This window comes from Sminthopsis crassicaudata, chromosome 3, assembly GCF_048593235.1.
Source record: "Sminthopsis crassicaudata isolate SCR6 chromosome 3, ASM4859323v1, whole genome shotgun sequence".
NCBI classification, from domain to species: Eukaryota; Metazoa; Chordata; class Mammalia; order Dasyuromorphia; family Dasyuridae; genus Sminthopsis; species Sminthopsis crassicaudata.
Genome location: NC_133619.1, coordinates 36,710,109 through 36,734,603, shown reverse-complemented (window position 1 = coordinate 36,734,603; position 24,495 = coordinate 36,710,109). Strand labels below are relative to the sequence as shown.

General features: G+C 36.8%; 1 protein-coding gene across 1 annotated transcript in view; it reads left to right on the top strand.

Moving 5' to 3' along the window:
- The first annotated feature begins 1,442 nt into the window (after positions 1–1,442).
- The window catches only part of GNB4 (G protein subunit beta 4), a 77,466-nt gene continuing 54,413 nt past the window's right edge, over positions 1,443–24,495 (top strand). The window contains exon 1 of the mRNA XM_074298254.1: positions 1,443–1,462. The gene's annotated coding sequence lies outside the window, so the exon portion shown is untranslated. The remainder of the gene's footprint in view (positions 1,463–24,495) is intronic.

Below are 24,495 nucleotides of genomic sequence, written 5' to 3'. Positions count from 1 at the left end.
ACTGATTTGGTTCATCTCATTGTTGAAGAGGGCCACGTCATTAAAGAATTGATCATCATACAGTATTGTTGTTGAAGTGTATAATGATCTCCTGGTCCTGCTCATTTCACTCAGTATCAGTTCCTGTAAGTCTCTCCAGGCCTCTCTGTATTCATCCTGCTACTCATTTCTTACAGAGCAATAATATTCCATAACCTTCATATACCATAATTTACCCAACCATTCTCCAATTGATGGGCATCCATTCATTTTCCAGTTTCTAGCCACTACGAAGAGGGCTGCCACAAACCTTTCTTCACATGTGGGTCCCTTTCCTTTCTTTAAGATCTCTTTGGGATATAAGCCCAGTAGTAACTGGATCAAAGGGTATGCTAACTTTTTGAGCATAGTTCCAAATTGCTCTCCAGAATGGCTGGATGTATTCACAATTCCACCAACAATGCGTCAGTGTCCCTGTTTTCCCACATCCCCTCCAACATTCATCATTATCTTTTCAAATACTTTGTGTATATATACATACATATATACATACAATAATATATATCAATCAATACTTCAATGAATTCATTATCTCATCTCAGTTCTCCATCCTTCCCTAAGATTCTAACTTACCCATGTCTTTAATGTGTACACTTTGTCATACAATGTTTTTCAAATGTCTTTTTTTCCAAACAGAAGATAACATTTTAATCTTCTTTTCACTCTATGCCTTTTAAAATAGTTTCTTTTGTTGTTCTTAATTTACTATCTTTACCAGCTGTTACATCTAGATGAATTAGATACAAAGTTGTCTTCTGAAATTATTTGGAAATTACAAAGACAAAAATATTAGGCTATAGTTCTCTTTAAGGAAAGTTAATAGGACCCAAAGTCTTAACAGAGAAATAGAAACTGATTTCAACACAATACCATAATAGTCAATATAAAATTGTAACACGCTATAGAATTTGTGACTCTTCAAGAGCAATCAATCTACAAGCATTTAGTAAACACCTACTATGTGCCAGGCAAAAATTTTGTTAAAGGGACAAAGATAAAAGTGAAATATCTCTTAGCCTCAAAGTTTAAATCCCATCAGGAGAAATACATATATATATATATACAAAGTATTTGACTACCACTCAACTCCCCAGTCTGTTCCAGTCAATCTATAAATTTTTATTTAGCATCTATTCACAGATCAAGCATTGGGGATACAGAGAAAGACAAAAGATAGTTCCTGCTCTTAAGGATCTCATAAGCTAATGAGTAGGAGACCTACCCATTAATCATTGTAGAATGACTCCTCCCTGAAGCCTCCAATTTAGAATTGGTGAATCTGTGTCTCGAATTGCCATTTCTTGAAGGAATCCCAGCCAGTTCCTTCACTTCCAGCTCAACTCATTTTTTGGAATGCCTCATCTCTCCATGAGCTACCTTCCCTTGACATCTCTCCTCCTTCTCCTATTTCTTCTGTTACAATGTAAGCTTGAGTGTAAAGACTATTTAGTTTTCTTGAGAGTAAAGACTATTTAGTCTGCTTGAGAGTAAAGACTATTTAGTTTGCTTTTATGTATATCCTCAGTTCAGTACCTGGCACCTAAAATGCTTATCAAATTATCCATCTATCTATCTATCGATTTGTCTATGTCTACTTATTTGGAGGGAAGAAGAAATGCTCTAGCAGTCTGTAGAATCAGAATACTCCTCATGTAGAAGATGATCCTTGAGATGAGAAGAAAAGAAAACTAAAGATTCTAAGAGACTGTAAAGGGGAAGGGTGTATTCCAAGCTCTGGATACAGCCATTGCAACTATTACCATTTTATGACAAGGAAATTATTAGAAGAATAAGTAGATAAGTTAGACAACTCACTTATAATCAAAATGCTGGTGAATGCTGGAGCTGACCCTGGAACTTAAGTTTTCTATTTCTGGGTACAGTATTCTTTCCCCTCTACCATGTTACCCTCTAGTTCCTCTCCCCCCACCCCCCACTCCCCACCAAATGCCATGATGTGCAAAATTCCCATGTGAAGGCCAATATTGCAGAAAAGTCCAAGGGTTCTAGAAACTGAGATTTGTCACTTACAGAAAGATTAGCATTATCCACCCATATTCTTTCTCTGGTACAAGGAACTGAATATTTTTACACTTCTGCTGGGTGTGGTGGTACATAGCAAAAATCCTTGCTACTAAAGAGGATGAGGTGGGTGGATCTCTTGAGCTCAGGAGTTCGGAGCAGCAATCTAATAAGCTATATTGCTCTTAATAAGTCTGGCACTAATGTGGTGAGCTCTCCAGAGTGAGGGGTCACTGGACAACCTAAGGAGGGAAGAACCAGCCCAGGCTAGAAATGGAGTAGGGTCAAAGCTCCCATGCAGATCAGCAATGGGGTCAGACAGCCTAGTACTGTTGTAGTTTTAGTATATATATATATGTGTGTGTGTGTGTGTGTGTGTGTGTGTGTGTGTGTGTGTGTGTATGTATATATGTGTGTTTTTGAGTGTGCACATGTATGTGTGCGTCCTATATTTCCTTAAGTCTTTTCACCACCATTTCTTTAGACAAGCTAATGTTGTCATAGCATTTGCTCTCAATTTGTTTTTGTTTTCCACACAATGTGATCATACAATTCCTGCAGAACAACTTTCCCCAAGTGTGAAAAATAAAAAACGATGAGTTGCATTCCCAGGGAGAAGAATTGAAAGTAGGACTAAGCCCAATATCCCCAAGAATTCTATAGACTCAGTCAACAAGCATCTATATGTTTCTGGCACTAGGTGCTAGATGGAGTAATTATGAAGTCAAAGTAGTTGTTATCTTGAGAATAACCTCAGTATATAACTGGTTTTCCAGATGTCTCTAGCTAGTACAAATCTTGTTTCGACACTTACAGAGAGATGAAAAAAAAAAAAAAAAAGTTTTCTTCTGTACTGAAGTATTGAACTTTACATTATAACCAATTTATAAGAAAAAGGAGTCAGATGATTTTGTTTGTTTTAATTCAACCATCAAGCTAATTTAAGACTGTCTTTATCCTTAATCTTTTCAATGGATGTGGATCCAATCCTCAAGGGAAACTGTTGGTAAGATTGATCCCAACACCACTCCTGCTTCTCAGTTCATAAGTCACCCAAGCCTAAGGCAGGAATTGCCTCTACCTGGTCATTTATCACTGTGAGATGATCCATATCCCAAGCTAGACATTTTCCTCCAAACCAAAATACCAATCATTCTTTAAGAGAGGCTATGTATTAGTAATGTATTTATATTCTAACACAGTACCAACAAGTTATATCTAAGGCAAGTTCAGGAGGGGGGAAAAAGTTGTTTCCTTGTTTTCAAAATGGGGAAACAGAGCTGGTAACTTGATTTACATTCAGGCCCAGAAAGTAATCAAATCAGAACTGAAACTGACTCCTGAGTCTGACCTCAGACTATATGAACAAAGACGTTCATAGAACTTAGAACTGAAAAAGATAGTAAAGATAATCTACTCTAATCTCTGCATTTTACAGCTGAAAAAACTGGGAGAGTGAGACAGACAGAGGTAGAAAGAGATACAGAGACAGAGAGTTAGACAGAGATAATGAGAAACAGATGGAAAAAGACAGAGACAAGAGAGAAACAGAGAAGAGAGAGAGAAGCTGCATCCTGCCTATAATGTATTCCTTCTTTTCCTTGACTTCTTCGAATCTCAAATTTCCTTCACAGTTCTGATTGTGTCTCCTCTGTGAAGTTTTCCCTGATCCTTACTACCTTCTACTCAATTATCTTACAATCATGTTTTTTAAAAACATATATTTACAGAGGTATACATTGTGTCCTCCGAGTAGAATGTAAAGATTTTTTTTTCTATATTTATATTCCCAGCACCTAGCACAGTGCCTGGCACACAATAGGTATTTAATAAATGTTTGTTGATCAAGAGTGTCAAACATATATAACCTATATCAAATTGTTTTCCCAGATGGAAGGAAAAAATTTGGAACTCATAATGGTTTGGTTTTTTGTTGTTGTTGTTGTTGTTATGACTTTTTATTTACCAGACATATGCATGGGTAATTTTTCAGCATTGACAGTTGCCAAACCTTTTGTTCCAACTTTTCCCCTCCTTTCCCCACTCCCAGATGGCAGGTTGACCAATACATGTTAAATATGTTAAAGTATAAATTAAATACAATATATGTATACATGTCCATACAGTTTTTTTTTTTTTTTTGCTGTACAAAAAGAATCAGACTTTTAAATAGTGTACAATTAGCCTGTGAAGGAAATAAAAAATGCAGATGGACAAAAATAGCGGGATTAGGAATTCTATGTAGTGGTTCATAGTCATCTCCCAGAGTTCTTTCCCTGGGTGGAGCTGGATCAGTTCATTACTGCTCTATTGGAGCTGATTTGGTTCATCTCATTGTTGAGGAGGGCCTCGTCCATCAGAATTGATCATCATATAGTATTGTTGTTGAAGTATATAATGATCTCCTGGTCCTGCTCATTTCACTCAGCATCAGTTCATGTAAGCTTCTCCAGGCCTTTCTGAAATCATCCTGCTGGTCATTTCTTACAGAACAATATTATTCCATAATATTCATATACCACAATTTATGCAGCCATTCTCCAATTGATGGGCAGTCACTCAGTTTCCATGGAACTCATAATTTTAAAAAACAAATGTTAAAAAATATTTTTACATGTAATTGAGAAAAACAATCTATCAAATAAATATTTTAAATGTCTATTGATTATTTAATAGCTCAAAGTCAAACAGATGGCAGAACTGAAAGTTGAACCCATTTTCTGATTTTTAAATCCAGTACTCTTTCCATTTTACTATTCCTGTGGCTTTTTCCCATCGTACCACACTAGACTGAAATATCATGAGCTTCTGGTGACATTTCTTCCCCTATTTGAAAACCAGTCACCCAGATCCCAGTCTGTGAAGAGCATACATTCTGTTGCTGTTAGGTTTTTCTTGGAGCATCAGCCTTTCCCCAAGTGAACACCCTTCTTTGGAAGTAACAACTCAAATGTCATCAAAGCTTGAAAGTACACATTTAGTAAAGTGGTGTTTTCAACGATGGATGATGGGCTGCATTCTGATCTTAGCTCTAGGAGTCAGATGGAAATGCTTATAGAAGAATTGAACATATTTAACATATATTGGATTATATAGGGGAGGTGGTAGAGAGAAGGGAGAGAAAAAAAAATTGGAACACAACGTTTTGCAAGGGTGAATGTTGGAAACTATTTTAAAAAACAGTCAGGGCTTGTGTTTCATCTTTTTCTCAGAAAAACAAAATAGCAAAAAGCAAAAATTTTCCCTTGTTCAACAAGCCTATTTAGCATTCCCAAAGTGCCACTTATCTCCAATTCTGGGATTAGGAGTAAATAGCAATCAATTGAGAACCCACCCACAATCAAGGTAACACCCTCAAACCAACCACAGAGTTATGGTTAGATATACTTCAACAATGAAAAAAGATTTGTTTGTTTGTTTGTAAAGCACTGAAAATTCCTTTTTGCTCCCTCAATGTGAATCCTTTATTCCATTTGCTTATAGCAAGATATGTGGGGTCTCAACTAAATAAGGGCCATGACCAGTTCCAAGTATAGAAGAAGAGTTAAACTAGAAAAAAGAACACTTCAATATTGCAGATCCCTCCTAAATTTATAAATTAATTGCATTTTGATTCAGAATTTCCAAGCACTTTTCCAATTCATTCTACTATTTCTGAGGGCTATTGAGTCTTTCCAATCTGATCCTAATGACTAGGGCTAGGGAGAAGGGGAGGTTTACCACAGGGGTAAATAACTTAGTAAAGCATTTTGGAGCTAGGATGGACCTTAAAAATTAGCCATTTCAATCACTTCCTTTTATAGAAGGGGAAAACTGAGGTTACAAGAAGTGGATCCCAAAATCATACTACTAATAAAATGGATACCTTGGAACTTCTGAAAATGTTGAGTTACACTGAAATGTTATTGTGTAGAGAAGGTCAAGAAAATAGTTATGATGTCATAACTCTGAAATGTGTTAGGATCTGGACAAGCCATTGAAAAAATATAATAATGAAGGCACTGAAACAGGAAAGATGGCTTTGGTGGAAAATTGAGACAGATTATATTTGGTGTCTGTGTTTCATAGGGAAAGTTGTTTAACCTCTCTAAACCTCAAGCTCCTCATCTGTAAAATGGGAATAATGTGAGCATCTATCTCACAAGTTGAGATCACATGTTTAAAGTGCTTTGCAAATAACACACTATGTAAATGCTAGTCATCACAATGACTACTCAGGTACTGCCAGGCTGAGGCCACAGGGGCTGGTTACTACAGCCACAATCTCTGTCCATTTACTGTCCTGGTGGTTTGCCCTGGGCTCAGTGATCTGGGTTCCTGTCTTCTCAAAAAATTAGGCTCCCCAGTGCTTCCATTTCAATCCCACCTCATATTCCTGATAGGAACAATTCTATTTTGGGCTCTAGCTTATGAATTCTCCCTAGAAAAAGGAGAGAAAATAAAGAATACCAAATATAAACAGGAATCAGGTGTTGAACAGGTAATTTGACTCACCCATACACACAAAAAAAGGGAATGCTAAGCCATGAAGAATTATAAAATGATTAGAAGAGAATCCAGTAATTTATCAGTATTAGTAGAGTCAGGTGAAAGTTTAGTAATCAAATTTTCTTGAGATATTTGCAGTTTCTTTATAAAGACTGCTAATTAGTGGCTGTAAGCTTTACCTCCAATGAATATGACTTGATCAGTGCCAAGTGGACTTTTTCTAGTGATCTTCCAAACTGTGAACAATCCTCCCTTTTGGTCTCCCTTCCTCCCCTTTTGTGGCCACCTCTTCTGCTCTAGTAGGTCCTACCATGCTCCTTTCATAGCTGAGAAAGGCAAGATGTTGACTGTCTGATGAAATTTCTCTGGGCTCCATATCAAAGGAAAGAGATACAAATGGGAGGCAGCCCAATCACAGACACAGGCTTGACCAAGAAACTATGAATTTATATTTTGAGGCTTATTGGGAGTAGCCCAGTCCCCATTCCAGAAAGTCTTCCTTGTACTTTCAAGCTGAGGATGGACGATACCATTAACATGTCCATAGAATTCTGGTTAAGGAACTCATTAAAAGACTTTTCATCATTTAGTTTGAAATCAAGTCATTCTTTTGGATAGGAAACAGAAGATATGTGTTCCTACTCTAAAGAGGAGAAGAGGGGAAGCTCTCTCTCTCTCTCTCTCTCTCTCTCTCTCTCTCTCTCTCTCTCTCTCTCTCTCTCTCTCTTTATATATATATATATATATATATATGTATATATGTATGCATGTCTGCCCTTTCCCATCATCTTTGTTCAAGAGAAGACCTATCCCAAGCTCTATGCACTTTACTGGAATATCAATCAATCAATCATATCAAGTATGGGCAAAGTACTGTACTGTCAATCAGAAGGTGAGAGGTTAGTGTAGGGACATTCAACTAGCTATTACTATTAGGGAGGGACAAAGATAGCCATGGAACCTGTGATTTTTTCAGTACAAAGAACTTCCAGATAATAAAATTCTTTACCAATTCAGACTAGTACCTTATCTACAAGAGAGCATCTTAGAGAGTTTTCTAGAGCACTGAGGTTAAGTACACTCTGAAGCCCAGAGTTAGCCCCTACAAATGGGGGACTTGAACTCTGATCATGCTAGTCTCAAGGCTGGCTCTTTACCCACTATATTACCTCTTTATCATCATCATCAATTTATTCAGTGGCAGAAGGGATGAAGTGGTAGATAGGAGAAGCCTTTGGCATATTGTAGAGGCCTTTTAACGACTCCCGACTTCTCCAAGAAATGAAAATCTATCTTTTTAAAACTAACTTTTTAACCAGGGTTGTATGACTTTGAGAGAAAATACATGACAGTCTTTGAAGAACTGAAAATGAAAATACTCAGAGAGTAATGCAGAGGCCACAGAGGGTGTCAACAGGCTACAAACATATGACAAATGAGGAACTCTGAATTGATGTTTTCAGCAAAATGTAGGATGTTAAGGAACAGACTGCTTTAAAACTAAAATGGATCAAACATTAACTTTTGTTAATGACTCCACAAAATAGCAATAAATATTAACATAAAATCAAAAGACAAAAAAAGATGAAAAAGTATGGTATTTCATAGCAGAAACAATGAACCTGGAGAATAGATCAAGAAGATAAAATACAAGAATCATTTTAAAAACCACAATCACTTATTGGAATATCTGAAAGAGCCTAGACGTTATATTTCAAGAAATAATAAAGAATAACTGCTTAGTTTTAATAGAACCAGAAATAGGGTGCAAATATAAAGAGTTCATTAGTCACATCCTTCTGGGGAAAAAAAAAATCTCAAAATGAAGATTCCTAGAAATGTCAGAGCCAAAACCCACAACTTCCAAGTCAAAGAAAAGAAACCATTTCAAGGAAATATAGAAAAAGGAGATGAGTTGGTCACATGACAAAAGAGATAACAAATGGCATCTTCTGTTCTCAAGTGGTATCCTCACATTGTAAGGGGAAGGTAGACCCTTTATGATGAATCAAATGGAGGGACCCCTTGTGATGAACCAATAGGAAGATGTGAACAAGAATCATATAGGATGTACAGGTATAAATGGATTGCATTTTGCATCACTAGAAAGAACATTGAAATCAATGAAATCACAGATCCATTGGCTTATTTGAGCTAGTGATGATATATTGGTTTTGATACAGAATCCTTTTTCCCATATGGAAATCTTCTTATCATTTATTTGTAAACTTCTTGAGGGCAAGAGTTCTCTTTATTTTTGCTCATAATATTTTCAGGGCCTGACAGTACCTAGTACATGGCAAGTGCTTAATAAATTATTTGACTCAGGGTTAGATCACAAAAGATTATGATGATAAAGAACAATTTAACTTCTTTGAAATCCCAATTTAATGTGATAATGGGTTACTTTTTATTCACCTCAGATTATATACAATTAATCACTTTTCACTACTCACTAGTAGGAAAGTAAATGAAGAAGATAGCACTCATTAGACAATAATTAGTTACTCTAAGATCACAAAACTGGATTTAACATTATTCCAGTTCTGTCTGGTTGGACCCTTTGCTTATTAATTGTCCATAAAGTCTCCAAATAATTGCTCTACTTTCAGCACCACTTATCTTTTCAGATATGCATTAATATTCAGGTTTGGTCTCTGACTACATTGACCCAGCAAAGCCACTGAGACAAAGGGACATATAACTTTGCTAGCAGACTTCCTCAGGAATTTGGAACTGACCAAGTAACCACCTAAGCTTTATCGTTATGTAAAGCTCTTAGATTTCTTTTTCACTCCTACTGGGGCAATTAGAATAATAACATTTCTAGAATGCTTTAAGTTTGCAAAAGGCTTTACAAATATCATCTCATTTTATTCTTGTAACATCCCTGTAAGGTAGACACATTTTACAGATGAAAATGTTGAGACCGAAAGAGTAAATGACTTGTCTAGGATGAAAGAGGTAAACACCTGGAATTACAGGTGAAACAGGTTTTATTGACACCAGATCCATTTCTCTGTCTACTGCTAACTACCAACTCTGGAAAGATTTATGTTCTTCCATCTTTCTAAATAAGTAAAAAAGTCAACTTCAAAACTTCCTTTAGTGAACTTATCTAAAATATATTGTTCATCCATGTATATCCTAAACAACAACAACAACAACAACAAAAATATTATCACAGGACATTGGATCTAGAACAGCAAGGTATTATTTAACTCAACTCCTTTGTTCTATATGTAAGTAAAAGAAGACTCAGAATGTGAAGCAGCTTGTCCATGAATAACTATTAAGTTGCAGAACCAAGATTTTTGACCTTTTTGTCTTCTGACTCCCTATCTATCGAATTCTTCCCCATGGTACCACTGTACCATGCTGAAACAATGAAATCTATTGGAACTGTAAATGCCTGGCAAGAGCACATATGGAAAATTATATATTGGAAGGGGAGGAAATTATATATAGGGCATGTAACATAATCTCCAGAAGGAAGATGCTGCTTGAGATTTGAACTGGCCACTGCAATTATGTTGAAACCAAATATGAAGTGTTTTGGTAATGCAAAACTAATTTCTTTAACTTTTCATAAGAAAAAGAAGCACAATAATGCAATAAATCAAAGAAAAGAATTTGATTTTGAAATTTAAAAGGAAAAAAACCTCCCAGGTAATTTTATTTTTAGAGCTTCTGCAGTATCTACCAAACAAGGAGGAAAGAAAACCATTCACTAGCTGTCAAGGGTTTTTTTTCCTCTCTTCATCTCAGTTCTGAGTCAATATAAATTTGACTCACTGTCACCAAAGAAGAGGAAGCACCCTCCTTGCAAAGATTTGAGCAATGATTGTTTTAGTGATCAATCTCTAAAGAAAACATATTTTTCTTGATTCCAGTGAGCACAAATGTAATCTAATTCTTTCTTTGTAAATAAAGCAACATTTCAGACCAAAAAAATCATAGACTAGCATATAAATTTTTTATTAAAGCTTTTTATTTTTCAAAACATATATGTGAACAATTCTTCATCATTAGCCCTTGCAAAACCCTGTGTTCCAATTTCCCCCCACCTTCCTCCACACTCTCTCCTAGATGGCAAGTAGTTCAATATATGTTAAATATGGTAGAAATATATGTTAAATCCAATATATAATTTTTTTAAAAGCAGTGTGTGTGTGTGTGTGTGTGTGTGTGTGTGTGTGTGTGTGTGTCTATATTTTTCCCACAAAGTACTGCAGTCTTGCCACTGGGAGAATGACTAATATGAAATGGGTGGAAGTTGCAAAGAGGCAGATGTAGGCTTAATGTCAAGGGAAAACTTCTTAACAATGACAGCTGTCTAAAGGTGGAATGGGATGTATCCAGAAGCAGAGGGTTCTTCCTTTCTGGAGGATTTCACTCAAAGACTGGATAACCTTTGATTGAATATGTTATAGAGAAAGATCCTTTCCACAAATAGGTGAGACATGTCCACTGAGATCTCTTACATCTCTTACTTACATTCTCTGATTTGTGAAAATCCAAAGAAGCAACATGGTTTCAATGATAAGCTCAGGAAAACTCTCAAAAAGTAAGCTGAATTGAGTAAGTAGTTGTAATCACCAGTGGTGTGACATCCAGAAAATATGGAAGTAGTAGAAACTTCAAATTAGGAAACCATAAAAATTTCATCAAACAAATCAATGAGAACAACAACAAATATTAGTTGATCTCAGAACAAAACTAGAAAAGAACAACAGCTAGCTCTTTAGGGTTAGAAGGAAGAGTGTGAAAGATACTTCTATTTTAATATCAAGTTGTACCTAATAGATTTGCAGTTTCATATGCAATCATCTTTTTGTTATACTATGTTGTGGAAATGTTTGTTTATTATATAAATTAAAAACAAAATGAATTTCAAAAAGAAAAAAGAAAGGAAGGAAGGAAAGAGGGAAGGAAGAAGGAAGGAAGCAAAGAAAGAGGGAAGTAAAGAAGGAAGCAAGGAAAGAGGGAGGGAAGCAAGGAAGGAATGAAGGAAAAAGCAAGGAAAGAGAGAAGGAAGGAAAGAAAGAAGGAAGGAAGGAGGAAGGAAGAAAGGAAAGAAGGAAGGCAAGAGGGAAGAAAGGAAAGATGGAAGAAAAAAAGGAAGAAAGGATGGATAATGGGAGGAAGGAGAAAGAAAGAAGGAAGGATGAAAGGAAGGAAAGAAGGAAGCAAGGAAGCAAGGAAGCAAGGAAAAAGGCAAGGAAGGAAAGAAGGAAAGGGGAGTTAGGGATTGTGTGTTGAAATTGGTATTCCCAAAGTGAAAATCATGAAATACAAAGGAATCTGATGGAATTTAAAGAGTCCTTAGTGTTTATTGATTCCACAGATTCCAAAAGAGATCGTTTTGAGTGATTAACTGAGGTTAGGGTTCTAATCTATGAGGAAACTCCCTCTACCAACCTTACTTTGACTTAGTAAAGACATTCTAAGAAGTTGTTGACGGAGTTGCTGCTGAATATACAGCAAGTATAAATATCAGGTGGCTCTTACTGTGAGAGAAGATGTACTTATTCCAAGTGCTTCCAAGTGCTTATCACTAAATTCTTCAGGTTGAAACATTCTTTCAGCTCTTGGAGAAACTGAAAAGTAGTTTCTGTTTAAACACTATTTATTGTACTAATCCATTATTTTTCCTTGAGATGAAGTTCAAAAGCTCAGGCTGAATTGGAGACACTCAAACATAGGTAAAGAAGGAGCAGAAGTCAGTGCCAGAAATGGTTTTGAGAATAGAAGGTAACTAGTGCCTGTTAGCCAACTTTCACTTCTCCTCCATAGATAGTCAGATTTTTTTTTTTTTAAGCTTTATTGGAATTTGTTTTTTTACATCACTGTCCTTTCCCATTAAATGCAGTTAAGTAAAATAGACATATTGACCATGTTAACACATGCCTAATTTTGCTTCTGGAACCCACCAATCTCCTATTGAAAAGAGTGAGGAAATAGGTTTCATAATCTGTATAAGGGATCAAAATGGGTCATTGTATTGATGTGATTTCTAATATTTGGGGGATTGTATTCCTTTGCATTTTTGTGATCATCATGTATATTGTTTCTCTTTGTTCTATTGAAGCAAAAATTTTCTCAAAAAAGCTAGTTAATTGCAATCACTGAGATCAATCAGTTAAAAAAAAAAAAAGTATCGGGCAGCTAGGAGGTAGGGAGGATCATACTTACTTAACCTTTCTGTGTTTCAGCTTCCTCATCTACAAAATGAGGATAACAATAACACCTCCCTTGCCAAGGTTGTTGGGGGAAAAAAAGTGAGATGATGTTTGTAAAGTGTTATGTAAGTACTATATATAGAGAATAAACATGTAGAGGATAAATTGGGAAGATTGAGAATAGCCTCATAGAGAAGGTGTGCTGGAGCTGAACCTTGAAGGAAAAGAAGGATTCTCTAGAATGCCAGTCCAAAGGCATTGTGGGAGATAGAGTATTATGTGTGAGAGATATTGTATGTGAGGCCAGATTGCTTAGATTACAGAGTACAGAAGGGAAAGTAGCCTACAGGGAGGTTGGAAAGGGAGATCTTGACCACATTGTATGGGGTTTCAAAAAGCTAAATAGATGAGTTTTGTATTTGCTCTTAAAGTCCTAAAGTCAATAGATAGCCATTGAAGTTTAGAGAGTAAGAAAAGGGTATGATCAAATCTATATTTAAGGAAAATCCTTTTGGCAGTTTCTAGTCAGAAAAGTCAAATGAATCTCATGGCCTTTAAATTTGGCTCTTTTCCAACTTCTCCCCATCTTTTCCCCAACAGTAGCACAAATTAGATCCACAAGAAGAACTTAGACATTTCTGCTTGAGTGTGTCATGGGTATCTCAAAGTCAAAAGGTCTCAAATGGAGCTCAATATCTTCCCCACTAAGCCCATAACTCTCCAAACTTTCCTATTTCTGTTAAGGATTTTATCAGCCTTCTAGGCATCCACATTTCCATTTTCAGTTATTCATGATTCCTCATTTTCCTCTGACCTCTAAATCTCATCAGTTCCCAGCGTTATCAAGTGTATCTCCAGAAAATAATTTCATCTATTCTTTCCTCAACTCACACATTCCATTTCTAATCCCAATTCAATTTACCAAGATCATTGCAATAACCTCCTAATTGGTCTCCTTGCTCCCAATTTCTGCCCTCACCAATTAATCCTCCATACAGCTGCCTAAACTACACTCTAATCAATGAAGTTGGAACTGAAAATTAGCGTTTGATTCAACAGCCTCCACCTCTAAAGCTATGATCTTAAGACCCTGAAACACACTCCCTCCTTGCCTCTATCTCACAAAATCCTTAGCTTTCTTTAAGGTTCCACTTAATGTAGGCCCATCAGTTGGGGAATGACTGAATAAGTTATATGAATGTAATGGAATATTATTGTTCTATAAGAAATGATGAGTAGGCTGATTTCAAAAAAGCCTGGAGAGACTTATATGAACTGATGTTGAGTAAAATAGGCAGAACCAAGAGAATATTGTACATAGTAACAAGATTAGGTGATGATCAACTGTGATGAAATTGTTTTTTTTCAATAATGATGTGATTCAAGGCAATTCTAATAGATGTGTGATGAGAAAGTACCATCTCCAACCAGGGAGAACTATGGAAGCTCAGTGTGGATCAAAGCATTTTCTTGTTGTTTGCTTGCTTGTTTTCAATTTCTCTTTTGTGTTCTTTTTTCCTTTTAATCTGATTTTTCTTGCACAGCATGATGAATATGGAAATATGTTTAGAAGAATTTCACATTTTTAATCTATATTGGATTGCTTGCTGTCTTGAGAGGATGGGAGGGAGAAAATTTTAAGACACAAGGTTTTACATAAGTGGATGTTGAAAATTATCTTTGCATGTACTCAGAAAAATAAAGTACTATTAAAATTTTTTAAAAGGTTCCACTCTGATGCTATTTCCTAGGGCAGTGGTTCTTAGGGTGTGGTCCAAAGAATCCTGAAAGTCTCTGAAATCCTTTCGGTAGCTCTACAAATACATTTTTTAAATTTCTAATATAGTAAATATCTATAAATATAACCTACATAAACAGATCCTCAACAATTTTTAATAGTCTAAAGCTATTGAGAACAAAAGTTTGAGAATCACTGCCTTAGGGGAAAGAAGCCCTTCCTGATCTCCATATGTGGTATAAAGCTTTCTCCTTCCAGCACTACCATTTAGTTATCTATGTAAATGTTTTATGTAGAATGCAAAAAAAAAAAAAAAAAAAAAAAAAAAAAAAAATCTAAGATTTTTTTTTTTTAACCTAAAGGGCTGTTTTTCATTTTGTCTTTATGTTCTTAACATCTGGCACAGTGCCTTGTCCCTAATAGGTACTTAATGAAAGTTTTAGAATTGAATTGGATCTACTCTAGCAAAGATGTTTCGTATAGTCATGTTCCAAATTCAGTTGCTTGAAACTGTTTCTATTCCTTGGAGAAGCATATAGAACACGCATTTGCTCTCCCCATGCTATCCTCCTGGATAGAGTAATTATGCTAATATCTTTGCGGACCAGGGAACCCTTATCCTGTACTACTATTAGATACATGTGTGTTCATTCTTGCCTTGAACTCTTGTTGCAGCTTTTCCTAAAATAAAATGATAGAATGAGCCATTAAAGCTTCAGAGTGAAACCTATCACTAGAACAAGGGAATTGATTCTTTATTAACATCCCAATTCATCTAGGTGGTGAGAAGGTATAGAGAAACTACAGAGATCTATATTATTATTGTTGCTGTCACTCTTATACTTCTAGAACTGGTGATCTTTCCATTTCAAGTATTCCTTTATTCAGGTCAGAACTCTTCAGCTAACTAAGGTTCAAATTCTACCTCTGATCTTGCCCACCTGTGTGACCTGTGTGACAAAGCAATATATCTCTCTCCATCTTGATTTTTCTCAACTGAAAAATGAAGGGTTCAGACACAATACCCTCTGAGCATTCTTTCTAGTTCCAGCTCTATGAGGCCAGGACTAGATGGCCTCTTGAATCCCTTCTAGCTCTAGATTCAGTGACCAAGGATGGTTGGTGGGGACCTTCAAGAATTGCTGTGGTTCTCCAAAATTAGTCTGGCTCAGAGAATCATTAGACTTGGACTTCAGCTCTTTCTCCCTTGTCAAGAGGAAGAATCAGAACAAGAACGGAGGAAGAGAAAGAAGAGACGGAGAAAAGAAGAAGAAAAGAAGGAGGAAGAGGAGGAGGAGGAGGAAAAGGAGGAGGAGAAAGAGGGGGAGGAGGAGGAGGAGAAGAGGGGGAGAAGGAGGAGGGGGGAGGGGGAAAAGAGAGGAGAGGAAGAGAAGAGGGGGAGGGGGAGGAGAAGGAGGAACAGGAAAATTCACATTTATATAGACAATTATTTAATGCTCATAGGATTGTAGATCTAGAAAGGACCACAGAGTTCTTCAAGCCCAACTCCTCATTTTATAAATGACAACACGTGTCCTTGTAGTAGGTCCAGTATATACCAAAGTACTTGCCTTGTAGGTGAAACTAATTTTTTTTCCTACAAAGTAATGAAACCATCCTTGAAACCCAAATAATCCAAAGGCCTGAGGCTTTCACCTTTAATGGGACTTCCTAGTGGTCAACTATGTACAAATAACCAGTGCATAAGGAGTCAGTTGTTTATTAGGGTTCAAACACACACATACCCTACCCACTAGGCACTTCCATGAGAAATGTGGACTTGTTGGAGTCATGCCGAACTTATATCCTTGCTGGAAAGCCTTTCAACACTATTGTGAAGTAAATCTCTTTTTGTTAAATGTCATTTTGTCCCTATAGTGAACCAAAACCAAAGGACCAGTTTGGTTAGACCTGGCCCAGAACACTCAGTAAGACTGAGTGCTTTGCCTAAAGTCATATTGGTAATAACTAGAAGAATAGGATTTAAATCCAGGGCTGACTTCAAGAGCAGATATGTGGCACAGTGAATAAAGGGCTGGGCCTGAAGTCAAGAAGACTTATCATTCTCAGTTCAAATCTGGCTTTAGACATTTACTAGCTGTCTGTCCCTGGGTAAATTACTTAACTCTGTTTGCCTCAGTTTCTCCATCTGTAAAATGAGCTTGGAGAAGGAAATGGCAAACGACTCTAGTATCTCTGCCAAAAAAAAAACCCCAAAGAAGTTATTTCTACTCTACAGTGCTATCCACTTAACAAAGTTAACAATGCTGTGATGCAGGTAAAATTTAAATTCAATCCAATTAAACAAACATTTATTAAGCACCTACCATGTGTAAGACAGGAACACACAAGTGCAAAAATGTTTGTGCAGCAGCCTTTTTGTAGTGACAAGAAATTGAGTGGCTGCCCATCAGTTGGAGAATGGCTGAATAAGTTATGGTACATGAATGTTATGGAATATTATTGTTCTATAAGAAATGACCAGGAGGATGATTTCAGAAAGGCCTGGAGAGACTTACATGAACTGATGCTAAGTGAAGTGAGTAGAACCAAAAGAACATTGTACACAACAACAGCAAGATTATATGATGATCAATTCTGATGGATGTGACTCTCGTTAACAATGAGATGATGATTCAGGCCAATTCCAATGGTCTTGTGATGAAGAGAGCCATATGCATCCAGAGAGAGGACTGTGGGAACTGAGTGTGGATCACAACATAATATTTTCACTAATTTTGTTGTTATCTGCTTGCATTTTGTTTTCTTTCTCATTTTTTTGTTTGATTTTTCTTGTGCAGCATGATATTTGTGGAAATATGTATAGAAGAATTGCACATGTTTAATAGATATTGGATTACTTGCCAAGTAGGGATGGGGGTAGCAGGAAAGGAGAAAAAAAATCAGAACATAAGGTTTTGTAAGAGTGAATGTTAAGAATTATCCATGTATATATTTTGAAAATTAAAAGCTTTAATTAAAAAAAGAATATAAAAAAATTTTTTTTAAAGATTCTGAGATTAAAAAGATTAAAAACTAGAACAGTCTGCCGCACAAGGGGCAACTGAGTTAGAAAGCATCTATAAGTTGTTAATATGTCCCAAGTATGTCCTAGGTTCTAGAAAAACAAAAACAAAAACCAAACAAACCCTGTTCACAAAGAGTTCATGTCAAAGATATATGAAAAGAGTTCATGTCTCCACTGATAATGGAGATAGCATGCACATGTGTAGGTAGAGACAAAACACATATAAAGCAGACAATTAAGCACATAAAAGAAATCTTGGAGGAGAATGCATTTGGCAGTTGCTAAGAATACACTATATACCCATCGATGTACTAAATCCAGGGAATACAAAGTTCCTGCCTCAAGAATCCTATAGATTTCTAAGAGAGACAATGCATGTGTGTAGATGTGTATGTGTATATCTCTATATATTTACACATACACATATACATATAGGTATATATAAACTATTGGTGCAGAAATACACAAAACACATAAAGTAGATGCAAGATAATCTTGAAGTGAAAGGCATAAACAATTTTTAAACACCTACTATGCACCTAAGTGCCTGGATACCTATACTGAGTACAAGGTGATGTATGTGGAAGGTGGTAAGAATACAACATGTTGACAGATAAGGAAATACAAAGAATTTACAAAAGTAATTTCAAATGGAAAAGAATCCTAATAATTGAAGAAATTAGTGATTGACTTCTATAATTCAGACACTTTGCTAGCTGCCTATGATGCAAATACATGAATAAAACAATTTCTTTTGGCAAAGAATTTATTCAAAGGAGAAAGGGGTAGAGTAATAAGCATACATAAATATATTAATATGCAGACTACTTATATAAGTCCAAAAATTAAAATAAAATTAATAATTAAAAATAAGTTTAAGGTTTAATCAATTTAAGATAGTTGCATATAAGGTAGGAAAGACAGAGGACATCAGCATTTGAAGGTATCAGGAAAGGTTTCTTGTGGAATAAGGTGCTTGAGCTGCATTTTGAAAGCAGAGAGGGATTTAATGAGGAAGAGATAAAGAAAAAATGCATTCCAATCATGGGTTGCAGAAAAAGGAGATTGAGTGGTAGATGTGGGTGTGGGATGTGTAAGGAATAAAAAGGCATTTTGTTAGATTGTAGAATTTGGGAGGAAATGATGGGTATAATGAAAGTTTAGAGGGGAAGACACAGCTGTTTAATTAAGCACCTACTATGTGGCAGGCATTGTATTAAGCACTGAAGATGCAAAGACAAAAATGAAAAAAGCAAACAGATCTAGCCCATATCTCCCCCTGAGCAATTTTATTGGGCATTTTAAATAAGAATAAACCTTAAAGTCATTATGTCAAAAATTGAACTCATTATGATTTTCACTCCCCTTTCTCTCCAAAAGGCACATGTTCAACAAAATAAAACTCTCTCTTCCCCTTCCTAAACCTTTGATACTCTGATATAAGTACCACATCAGCTGGTTCAGGTAACAACTCATTCTTATGATCTCATCCTTTTCAGCTGGTTGAACTATTATCAGTCCTCTAGAGAGGGCTTACTGAATATGATGGGTGGCCATATTCTAGGACTCTTGTCATTTTATGGAGAACAGTGAAGCATTAAGTTTCTCTTTTTCTCACTCTCATCTATTTTATCAGTTCACATCTCTACAATGACATCCTTTATGCCATTTTGCCCAATTTTAAAATGATGATATATTGTTATCTTTTTGCTGTTCCTAGAACATTACAATCCATCTCTTAACCCATACCTTCTCACTGAAACGCTTTCCCTCCTTATCTCAGTTCCCTGCCTTCCTTTAGTTCAATCCTACTTTTTCTAGGAGGTTTTTCTGGTCTCTCAGCTTCTAGAACCTTACCTCTGAGTTCATTTCCTACTTATTCTATCTACATCCTCTGTGTGTGTATATATAGTTGTATATGTGTGTGTGTTATGTTGTCTAGATGAGCTTTTTGAGGATAGGGACTATCTCTTGCTTGTCTTTTTATCCCCACTACTTAACGCAATAGGCAAATATGTTGAAGATGGATATAATATGACCAAAACTCTCCCAGTCTTAAAAAAGCAATAAACCAAAACCCTTCACTAGATTCTCCCAACCCAATACACTTAATAAATGCTTACTAATATTGATAATCTGGGAGTCAAATTAGAGATTATTAGAGTTAAACCCATGGGAACTGATGACTTGGCCAAAATAGTGTGTAGAGAGAGAAGAACTGAGAGCCTAGTACAGACTTTGGGGAACATCCCTCATTAGGGGAACTGAGAAATATATGACGAGCCATCAAAGGAGCCTGAGAAGAAGGGGTCAGAGAGATAGAATAACTGGGAGAATTGTAGTGTCATTAAAATCCCAAAAAAGTGTATCCAGGAGAGGATGATCAATAGACTTGAATGATAGGTTGAGAAGGATGAAGACTAAGAAAAGATTATTAGATTTGGCAATCGAAAGATTGTTGGTAAGGTCAGAGAAAGAAATCTGAATTGATGAGTTTGGAAACCTGATTGAAAAGAGTTCAAGGAATGAATGAGAGGGAAGGAAATTGAAGAAACTGGACTGTGGATTCAAAGAAAGGCAAAGAAAAGCAACTGTTCCCTGTCCTCAAAGAGCATACAATATAATGAAAGAAATCAATATATATATATATATAGAAAGAAAAGAAAAGTGGGTGGAATAAGAAGGGTGGGGAGTGTAGAATAAATTCCAGAAAAGTATAGCTGGATGGGAAGTGATAAGAGGTCTGGGCCATCCTCCTTAAATGGAGGAACTGGCTCTCCAATGTCCACAGTCCATCCTCTCTAGAGAGAGGGAAGGGGCCCAGGGTCAGGAGGTACTGAATTGCTGTGAGGATGAGGTCAGGGTTGTGAGATTTTACAGGATGATGAGATGGAGGAGAACATGATAAAATCCAGATGGTGCAGCTAGTGGGGAAATGGAAGAGATTTAGGATGACAATTCATAAGGTTGGGAGAATTTAGTGAAGAAGTTTTGGTTTGAGAATCTAGTGAAGGAGTTTTGATTTGTTGCTTTTTTAAGACTGAGTTTTGGTCATATTATATCCATCTTCAACATATACAAATCTGACCCAGTGCAGGGGGGGAGGGGAGGTGGTAGTGGTGAAAAAAAGCAGTTTCTTAGATTGACAATTGTTAGAAAACATTTATTATGTACCTATTGAGTACAAAATAGTGTGGTCTTTGAATAGCTTCTTAAAAGTCTAAATGCAAATGCTACTGAACTGGCTATGTCATGAACTTCTTTGCATTGCCCAGATAAAATGATTTCTTTTTTTGCTTATTACAGTTTCTCCATATGTAAAATGGGACAATTAGCAATAATTTAATTGGTTGATTGTGCTTTTCCTTTTGGGGATATATTGATATTTTCTGTATGTTGATCTGAGCACTAAACAATACCATTAATGGAGAACAGCCTTGTTTAGTGGTACTTACAGAGACAAGTCTTTTTATTATTACTTTTTTTTTTTTTTTCCTGAGGCAATTGGGGTTAAGTGACTTGTCCAGGATCACACAAATAGGAAGAATTTAGTGTCTGAGACTAGATTTGAACTCAGGTCCTCCTGACTTCTGGGCTGGTGCTCTATCCACTGCTCCACTTAACTGCCCCTCAATATCACTTTGCTAAATGGGGTTTGAGATGCGTCTTGAAAGACTCCAAGAACTCTAGGAGGTAGAGGTAATATGGCAAAGGATTCTAGGTCTTTAGGGTGATAATGAAAAAAAGGTAACTTTTCATGATTTGCCAAAGGTGACATAACTAATGAGGAATTAAACCTAGACTTAAGGTAAGGTCTTCAATAATAAAATAAAATGAAATGTACAGGCTAAGATCATTTCATGAGAAGATAGAAAAAGTAACGCTTAACAAAGCTCCTTTGGAAGAGATGTCTATTAGCTGTTGTTCATACACAAAATCTCATCTCCCTTCTCCATGCTTTTGTCCAGTCCATTTCCCATGCTTGAAATGTACTCCTCTTCACCTCTGCCCTCTTAGAATCCCTAGCTTCCTTCAGTACTCATGCTGCCTATCATGAGGGCCATCTCCAATCATCTTGATCCATATCTGGCCACTGGGTCCAGATGGCTCCGGGGAAGAAAATGAGGCTGGTGACTTTGCACAGCTCCCCTAGTCTCAAATCCTATTTACTTGCATAACATGACATCAGCTCCCTGATATCATGGTCCTCCTCCAAAACAAAGAACAAATAACAACCACAATTGCCTTCCATGCAAGGCCTTTCCTAATTCTGCCTTCTTTCTCCCACCCAGACTCAAGTGGATATTGCTTTGTAATGACTTTGTTAAGTATTTTCCATTTACTGCATTTTATGTCTATTGTTCCTTTCCCAAACCTGTGAGCTTTGGAAGAAATTGTTTTTGTTTTTTGTCATTTTTTCTCCAGCAAGATTCTTTTTCAATGAATGAATGAAGAATAGTGAGTTCATTGACATGGAAATGCACCTTGTGGTGAACAGATCCTGGGATCAAAGATCTTAAGTCAGAAGGAATCCCAAAGGCCATCTGGTCCAACTCTTTCATTTTACAGACAGGAAATCCAAGCCCAGGGAAGTGAAGGGTGTGGTACATAGCTACTAAGTATCCCTGATGGTTTCTGAGTGCTTGACTCCAGAGCCATCACTCTGCTCACAGTAATAACAGTGTATAAAGCAATTAGAATTAGCTTAGTGTTCCTACAGAAATTAATTTTCTATCAAAATATTTAGATCTCTTCTCCACTGATCACCACCCCCCCCCAAATTTTCTTGGCCAGGCCTGTATCTCTGACACTCTTTATAACTGATCTTATCTTCCGATGTCAGGAGTTAAATCAAGCACTTCTGTCTCAGGGCAGCTAGGTGACAAAGTGGCTAGACTGCCCAGCGTGGAGTCAGAAAGACTCTTCTTTTAAGTTAAAATCAGGCCTCAGATGTTCACTATCTGTGTATCCTTGGACAAGCTACCTCACCCTGTTTGCCTCAATTTCCTCACCTGTAAAATGAACTGGAGAAAGAAATAAGAAACTACTCCAGTATCTTTGTCAAGAAAACCACAAATAAGGTCATGAAGAGTGGGACATAATTGAAAAAAAACTCAAAATGTGCAGAGAATACAAAGAAAGATAAAAATATGATTACTACTCTCAAGGAGCTTTTAGTCTAATGGAGGAAAAGATATGGAAAAACTGATGAGGTATATACCTAATGATGAGGTTTATACCTCAATAAAATTAGGATTAATTGAGGTCTACTGGCAGGATTGGAGTATAGGAAGTCACATGGTGCTCCCTTGCACCCCTTTGGATTTGGCGCAAGGATACAAAGTTAAACGAGTTCTAGTGGTTGTGAGAGTCCTCTGTAAATGAATTTACAGGCCCGAAAAACTAGATTGATAAAAAGAGGTTTATTGTAGGGTTTGGGAGTAAGGTTAAAGTCTGGTTAAAAAGGTATTAGATAGAGGAAGAAATATACCAAAGCGGTGGGCTAGAGAGTCTGTGATGCAAGGCATATTGCTGGCATCTTTCAATTGTCCACCAAGGGATGATTCCACCTTGGCTCTTTTATTTGCTTGAAAGGGCATATGGGTGGAGCCCAGGTTGATTCCTCCAGGTCCAGAACCCACTAGGTAGGGGTTGGGCTATCTGAGCAGATCATTAGAATGGGGGCTGGATACAGCCCAAACTGGCTCAGATCCAGATCTTTCCCCTTGGAATACAAAAGGGTGGTTTTGACCAGATCTTGAAATCAAAGGTCAGTCCCAAAGGAAGTTGTAGATCAGACAAGGAATCTTAAAGGGGCTATGCCCCCGCATCAAAAACTATATACAAATTAACTGTAGGCAGTAACCTCAGAGGAAGGACACTGGCATTAAGGGGACCTGGGAAAGGTATCTTGCAACAGGTAGAATTTTAGCTGAGACTTGAAGGAAGCCAAAAGAAAGGACAATAAGGAAGACAAGGCCTCTTCTCCACTGATCACTGCCATCCCTAAATTCTCCTGACTAGGCCACTATCTCTGACACTCTTTATAACTGATCTTATCTTCAGATGTCAGTAAAATCAAGTACTTATTATGGACCAGTTGGTGCAGCTAGGTAGACAAGCTGTGGCACGGGAGACAGCTAATACAAATGTCCACTCAGTAGAGGGAGACATAGTCAGTCCCTTTCCCAAAGGGACCTTCAATCTAAGGTACAGTGATGGGTCTGGAGCAAGGTTTGATTTTTCATAGGCAGAAATTTATCTCTCCTCGCCTCCGTTTTCTCAACTATAAAATAAGAGGATTGGATTAGAGTAAGGCATTAGATTATATCATCTCTAAATCTATGTAACTTTATTTTGTTGTGTTTAGTTCAAAATGTCGAGAAAAACTTTTTCTGAAAACCCAATATTTAATATTTCTAAGATATATGATTTTGCTGGTATGGACATACCTTCTGCCATCTACGATAATCTCTTGAGAGATTCTGTAGCCAACTAATCTGGTTGTAAACTTTTCAGAATTTATTTAGATTGATCTTCACACAAAAGAAATACAGATAGTCAGACTCTCCCTGGAAGATTTCTCTGCCTCTGAAAATCTCTCTTTCCAATATTGAGTTCTTTTGAGAATCTCTGTTTTGAGGAATTACCTAGGTTGTCCATCCTTTATACCTTTCCCAGCTCTTTCCTGACTCCTAGCTTCACCACAATGTCCTGATATTGGTACCTTCTCTTCCCTTCCCCACACTCTTTTATGTGTCATCTTCCTTCTTGGAATATAAGCTTCCCCCAGGAATTGTCTTTTCTTTTTGTTTGCATTTTATTTTAAGCACTTGGTGCATTGCTCAACACATAGAAAATGCCTGACAAATGCTTGTTGATTTGACTTGAAGCATTGACTAGATCCATAGGACCACAGGCCAGAAACTATGCTCTCCTAGAATAGCCTTTGAGAACTTTGGGTCACCTCTATGGTAGAAGGATAGATTCAGGCAGGA